Source organism: Arachis duranensis, chromosome 4 (genome assembly GCF_000817695.3).
Source record: "Arachis duranensis cultivar V14167 chromosome 4, aradu.V14167.gnm2.J7QH, whole genome shotgun sequence".
Classification (NCBI taxonomy): domain Eukaryota; kingdom Viridiplantae; phylum Streptophyta; class Magnoliopsida; order Fabales; family Fabaceae; genus Arachis; species Arachis duranensis.
Genome location: NC_029775.3, coordinates 25,443,359 through 25,450,777, shown reverse-complemented (window position 1 = coordinate 25,450,777; position 7,419 = coordinate 25,443,359). Strand labels below are relative to the sequence as shown.

The following is a 7,419-nucleotide window of genomic DNA, read 5'->3' as shown; positions in this document are numbered from 1 at the left end:
ATATGGTTTAGCTTGTTTATAAGCTTTGATATTATCTGAAGGAAGTTCTAGGATTGCCTTTGGCTTTCCTCTATTATTATGTATTATATATATGGAAGCTGTTACCATGCTGGGGACCTCTGGTTCTCACCCATGCGGATTTTGTGGTTTTCAGATGCAGGACGTGAGGTTTCCCGCTGAGGCATGCTGGAGACTTCTAGATTTGCGAAGATCCTTTGTTCTCGGGACCACGTTTTGGTTTATATGTTTTTCTTAGATGCTTTTATCTCCATTAAATAATACAAACTGTGATGACTCCTCTTATGGGAGATTTTGGAGAATAAGTTTTATGTATTTGTGTCCCTTTGGGTTTCCTTTGGGGTTTCCTTATTTTTATCATATGTATATATTGCTATGCTCGGACCGGTTATCTTCGCAGCCGGATCTTGAGTCTTGATATTCCTATTTTTGACACTCCTTTGTATATATATAAATCTCGCGTTGGTTTATCCTTGTTCGTTATGTTATCGATCGGAGTGTTGCGCTTTAGAGTTGCAATTTTTGTTTACCCCTTTTTCTACAAAGGCTCCTAGTTATAATCAATCATTCATACTACTATACGTATTAGTTTTTATTTTAGAGGTCGTAATACCTTGCCATCTCTGAATTATGACTTAAGCATAAGACTCTGTATGGTAGGGTGTTACATTATGGTATCAGAGCAGTTCGTTCCTGTAGAGTCTGAGGGATGGACTGACTATGCTTCTATGCATTCTCTGTGTGTGTGTTATGTGCTATTAGTATATCTACTTGATATAATTGGCATAAACGTTCATGAGCATGCATTTGGGACTTTGAAGCACTAGACTTCCGATATTGAGACTGATCAACTTAATATCGATTGTTTGGTGTGTATAGGAACCAGATGGCGCCTCGTGGACACGGTAGAGGTAGTGTGAGAGGTCGTACGAATGCTCGTGCGCCGGAGAGTAACCCTAATGACCCGGTGAACTTTATGACTGCGTTGGAGAACATGGCTGCTGCTATGCAAGCCACTGCTGAGGCTCTTGGTCAACAGATGAACAACCATGGTAATGATGGAGGTGGAGTTCAAGGCCCGATGATGCTAGCAAACTTTTTGAAGGTTAATCCGCCTAAGTTCAAGGGAACTACTAGCCCGACTGAGGCTGATACATGGTTTCAGGCTATAGAGCGAGCACTACAAGCACAAGTGGTACCTGAAGGACAGCTTGTCGAATTGCTACCTATATGCTCACAGGTGAAGCATCGCATTGGTGGCAAGGCATCCGACGTCTTCTGCAGCAGGGTGATGACTATATCACCTGGAATGTCTTCCAAGAAGAGTTCTATAAGAAGTACTTTCCGACTTCTACTAGGACGGCTAAGGAACTTGAATTGTTACAGCTGAAGCAGAGTACCATGTCCATATAAGAGTATACTGACAAGTTTGAGGAGCTGTTCAGGTTCTCTCGTATGTGCCAAGGGACTCCGGTGGAATATGAGGAGTGGAAGTGTGTTAAGTATGAAGGAGGACTCTGGAGTGATATCTTCGGCTCAGTAGGACCAATGGAGATTAGGACTTTCTTCGAATTGGTGAACAAGTGTAGGGTTGCTGAAGAGTGTGTGAAAAGGGCAACTGCTGAGAAAGGGAGTCAGAAAGGATCATTCCCACAGAACCGAGGGAAGAGCTTTGCACCTAGAGGTCCGTCTTTCAAGAGGGGAAGCTCTTTCAGGAGGCCTAACAACAACAACAACTCCCAAGGAAAGAAGTTTGGGAAGCAGCCTCAGAATGATCAAGCTTGTACTAGATGTGGAAGTCACCATCCAGGAGCACCATGCAGGGCCGGATGGGGTTTGTGCTACAATTGTGAAAAGGCGGGGCATAAAGCTGCAAATTGTCTTGAGAAGCAGAAACAAGGTGCTGGAAAAGCACAACAGACTGGTTGGGTGTTCACCACTTCAGCTGTAGGAGCTGAGGGATTTGAGACACTCATTCGAGGTAACTGTGAAATAGCTGGTCAAACTTTAAATGCTTTATTTGATTCGGGAGCATCACATTCATTCATTGCATTTGAGAAAGCCCATGAGTTAGGATTGAAGATCGTAACCTTAGGTTATGATCTAAGAGTGTACAATGCTACCTATGAAGCCACGGTAACTAGGCTAGGATGCCCGGAAGTTTCCTTTAGGTTCAAGCAGCGTGATTTTATTCATAATTTAATCTGCTTACCGATGATCGGTCTTGATCTTATCTTGGGATTGGACTGGTTATCTAAGAACCATGTTCTGCTAGATTGTTCTACAAAGTCGGTGAACTTTATGCCGGAAGATACAGAAGGGCTGGTCGTGGTGAATAATTATTACTTGAATTCGATGATGGTGAACTGTTCTGGAACCGAATGTCAGGGTATCCTGTTGTTAGCCGCGGGTGTTTCGGGTGATGATCAAAGGTTGGAATAGATTCCGATTGTGTGTGAGTTTCCGAAAGTGTTTTCCGATGATATTGATGAGTTTCCACCTAACCGAGAGGTTGAGTTTGCTATTGAATTGGTGTCCGGGACGGGACCAATCTCAAGTGCTCCTTATAGGATGTCACCGTTAGAGATGAACGAGCTAAAGTCTCAGTTAGAGGATTTGTTGGGTAAGAATTTTATCCGACCAAGTGTCTCTCCGTGGGGTGCGCCAGTGCTACTGGTAAAGAAGAAAGATGGGAGTATACGGCTCTGTGTTGATTACAGGCAGCTGAACAAGGTCACAATAAAGAATAAGTACCCGTTGCCGAGAATTGATGATCTCATGGATCAGTTACAATGAGCTGGAGTTTTCTCCAAGATCGATTTGTGATCCGGCTATCACCAGATAAGGGTGAGGGGTGAGGATATCCCTAAAACCGCTTTCAGGACTCGTTATGGTCATTACAAGTACACTGTAATGTCCTTTAGGTTGACGAACGCTCCTGCGGTATTCATGGATTACATGAATAGAGTTTCCCGTCCGTTTCTGGATAAATTCGTTGTTGTCTTCATTGATGACATACTAATTTATTCCAAGACTGAAGAAGAGCATGCGGAACACTTGAGGACCGTGTTGCAGATTCTAAAGGAGAAGAAACTCTATGCAAAACTATCTAAGTGTGAGTTTTGGAAGAGTGAGGTGAAGTTTTTAGATCACGTGGTGAGTAAGATGGGAATAGCCGTAGATCCAACTAAGGTAGAGGCTGTGATGGATTGGAAGCAACCAACCACCGTAACGGAGATAAGGAGTTTTCTGGGCTTAGCTGGCTATTATCGAAGGTTTATCAAGGGCTTTTCACAGATAGCTTTGCCAATGACAAAGTTAACCCGCAAAGACACTCCGTTTGTTTGGACTCCTGATTGCGAGGAGAGCTTTCAGACATTGAAGAAAAAGTTGACCACTGCACCTGTGTTAGTGTTACCCGAGCCGAATGAGCCATTTGAGGTGTATTGTGATGCCTCATTGAAAGGTTTAGGGTGCGTGCTGATGCAGCATCATAATGTGGTGGTGTATGCCTCACGACAGTTGAGACCTTATGAAGTTAGTTACCCTACGCACGATTTGGAACTCCCTGCGGTTGTGTTTGCCTTGAAGGTGTGGAGGCATTACCTCTATGGGGTTAAGTTCCAAGTTTTCTCTGATCATAAGAGCTTGAAGTACCTCTTTGATCAGAAAGAGCTTAATATGAGGCAGAGAAGGTAGATGGAATTGTTGAAGGACTACGACTTTGAGTTGCATTACCATCCGGGAAAGGTGAACGTAGTGGCGGATGCGTTAAGTCGGAAGTCGTTATATGCGGCTTGGATGATGCTTCAAGAGGAGAAGTTGCTCAAGGGATTCGAGAGTCTGAAAATTGGTGCTCGAGAAGTATCCGGAACTTTGTGTTTGAGCCGATTAGAGATCTCAAGTGATTTTAAGTCCGAACTCCTAAAGGCTCATCAAAATGATGAAGCGTTATGGAAGGTGTTACCGGCTATTGAGCAAGGAAAACAGTGGAGAGTGTCGGAAGAAAAAGATGGGTTATGGAGATTCAAGGGTAGGATCATTGTGCCGGATGTTGGCACTTTGAGGCATGATATTTTAAAGGAGGCACACAAAAGTGGATTCTCCATTCACCCAGGAAGTACTAAGATGTACCATGATTTAAAGGCGATGTTTTGGTGGCCGGGTATGAAGAATGATGTGGCGGAATATGTTTCAAAGTGCTTAACTTGTCAAAAGGTAAATATTGAACATCAAAGACCTTCCGGGATGTTGCAACCCTTAGAGATTCCACAATGGAAGTGGGAAAGTATTGCAATGGACTTCGTGTCAGGATTGCCAAGAACTAGAGCTGGTTTTGATGCTATTTGGGTGATTGTGGACCGACTGACGAAGTCAGCTCACTTTTTGTCCATTCGGATGACTTACACCCTTGAGGAGCTAGCACGGTTATACATAAAGGAGATTGTGAGACTTCATGGTGTACCTGCTACTATAATCTCTGATAGAGATCCTCACTTCACTTCAAGGTTTTGGGGTGCATTTCAGAAAGCTTTTGGAACCCGATTAAGCTTGAGCAAGGCTTACCATCCTCAAACAGATGGTCAATCTGAGAGGACGATCCAAACACTAGAGGATATGTTGAGAGCTTGTGTTTTGGACCAACCGGCGAGTTAGGATCGGTATATGCCATTGGTGGAGTTTGCATACAATAATAGTTATCATGCGAGCATGGAATGGCACCGTATGAGGCCTTGTATGGGAGAAAATGTCAATCTCCACTATGTTGGTATGAAGCTGGAGAGAAAAGCTTGTTGGGGCCGGAAATGATAGCTGAGACCACTGAACAAGTCAGGAAAATCCGTGATAGGATGCTTACAGCACAGAGTCGTCAAAAGAGTTACGCCGATCAGAGGCGAAAGCCCTTAGAATTTGAGGAAGGAGACCATGTTTTTCTTAAGGTTACTCCGACCACAGGAGTAGGTAGGGCGACTAAAGCAAAGAAGTTGAATCCTCGATACATTGGTCCATTTTAGATCCTGGAGAGGATTGGACCGGTGGCGTATCGGATGGCTCTACCACCTCATCTTTCGAACCTGCACGACGTGTTTCACGTGTCGCAGCTTCGGAAGTACACTCCTGACGCTAGCCATGTGTTAGAACCTGAGTCGGTTCAGTTAAGGGAAGATTTGACACTTCCAGTGGCTCCAATCAGAAGTGATGATACTAGTATCAAACGGTTGCGTGGAAAAGAGGTTTCATTAGTCAAAGTGGCTTGGAGTCGAGGCGGTGTTGAGGAACACACTTGGGAACTTGAGTCGGAGATGCGAACGGATTATCCGCATTTATTCTCAGGTAATTGCATTTGAATTTTGTGGGCAAAATTCCCAATTAGGTGGGTAGAATGTAAAATCCGGTTAATTAACGGCTAATGAACCCATAAATGAGAATTTATTCTAGAAAGCCCAAAATGTGATTTTTATGGCTAAATGTGATAGAGGAGATTGAGACGAGAATTTCGGTACCAATTTTATAGAATTCGGACCAAGATTAGACCGAACGGGCCAAACCGGGCCAACCAGACCCAAAGTGGGCCCTTGTCCCAACATAACTAGACCAAAACCCTAGTTTTCAGCATTCTCTCTCCTCACTAAACACACTCACATGCTGAAAATGGAGGCCATGGAAGGAAGAACACTCTCTCAAGTTCTTTCTCTCACTTGATCTTCAAACCACCATAACTTTTGATCTAGAGCTCCGATTGCCGCACCGTTTGCAGCCACGCGTTCACCGCAGAGAGCTCTACAAAACCCATACAATTAATCTTGAGGTAAGCCACGTTTTGCTCTTCGAAATTCCAGCCTTGTTTTCGAGTTTTATGAGCAAAAATGTTGAGATTTTGGGCTCTTTGATGTTATAGGACCCAACGCTCTTGAAGGAGAAGGTTAATCTTGTCTCCTTGGACCTTGGGTGTGGTACGATTCTCAACCCTAGTGTAATTTTGTACTTCTATGATGTTTGGGTATTGAGATGTTGTGTATGGGTATGATGATTGTGGCTTAGGTTGTGTATATGTGAATATTGGAGCTTGATTGATGATTTTGAAAAGCTTGAAAAAGGGATTTGGTGGTGAAAAATCTGTTCTTGGAGGTATTGAGGCCTTGAGAGCTTGTGGATAAGTGGTTTGGAAGTACTCCGGTTGAGCTTGGGAAATTGGCTAAGGTATGGTTTCGGTTTCCCGTATCAAATATGTAATGTGGTAGGAAATACTTAGGCTAGAGGCCCTAAGATAGGCATTGAATGGTTGATGTTGTTGAATGATTGAGATATATGATGTGGTCATATATGTGATGATGATTATTGATGCCTTGATGGTATGTTGTATGAGAAATATGCATGTTGCGATATATGCTTGATGATTGATTATGGTTGAATTGTGGGTGAAACCATGTTGATGGTGAGTATGATATTGATTATGTAGAATGATGATTTATTGGAATTGGTGTTGTTGAAAATTGGCATGAGGAAGAGTATATGAGATGTCAATATGTTTGAGTTTGAGCCACTTAGGTGAAGTGGGTTAAAATGATGAGATAGTGATTTTGATAAATTGTGGTAAAGTGTCAATGTGTGAGTTGAGGAGGTTTGATGTTGAAATTGATATATTTTGATTGATTTCAAAGAAAAGGGATGAAAATGGCATGTTTTGATTGATTTTGAAAAGAGTTGAATATGGCTTGTTTTGAAAATGGCATGTTGTGATTTTGTATGAAAAACATGGTTTTTGGACATACTTTGACGGGACATAACTTGGACTACGGATCTCTGTTTTGTGCCAAATCTGTTTAGAAATAAAATTGGATCCGGGATGTCCCTGCCGTTCAAAGAACGGGTGAAAAACGATTTAAAATGAGGAAGTTATGTCCGTCGGAAGATTGGGGGTTGAAACTGTGAATTCTGCAGCTTTTAACTTAGAAAAACTTTTAGCAGAATGACCCCCCGCGCGTAGGCGCACTTGGCGCGTACGCGTCAATCTTCCAGAAAGCGCCATCCACGCATGCGCGTGATGTGCGCGGGCGCGCCGATTGTGCTGCACCCAATGCCCAGCCATTTTCCGGCGCGCCGAATGTGCTGCACCCAATGTTCAGCTATTTTCCAGAGAGTTATACCAGAACTGTGCCAGTTTTGTGCCTGCGGCACGAGAGTACCCACGCGTACGCGTGGTTGACGCGTGCGCGTTGTTTGGCTATTTTTCAATCCACACGTTAGCGTGCATGACGCTTATGCGTCGATGAGTTTTTGAGGCAATCCACGTGTGCGCGTGGAGTGCGCGTACGCGTAGCCCTGTTTTCATCCCAAAGTTGATTTTTGAGTTTTAAAAGCCAAATCTCATACTTCTAAGCCTCCGATCTCACCACTTAT

General features: G+C 43.5%; 1 long non-coding RNA gene across 1 annotated transcript in view; it reads left to right on the top strand.

Annotated features, from left to right (window-relative positions):
• LOC127746582 (uncharacterized) overlaps positions 1-249 on the top strand; it is a 13,635-nt gene extending 13,386 nt beyond the window's left edge. Inside the window, exon 4 of the long non-coding RNA XR_008008330.1 lies at positions 155-249. This is a non-coding gene — a long non-coding RNA (uncharacterized LOC127746582). The remainder of the gene's footprint in view (positions 1-154) is intronic.
• Positions 250-7,419: the final 7,170 nt, after the last annotated feature.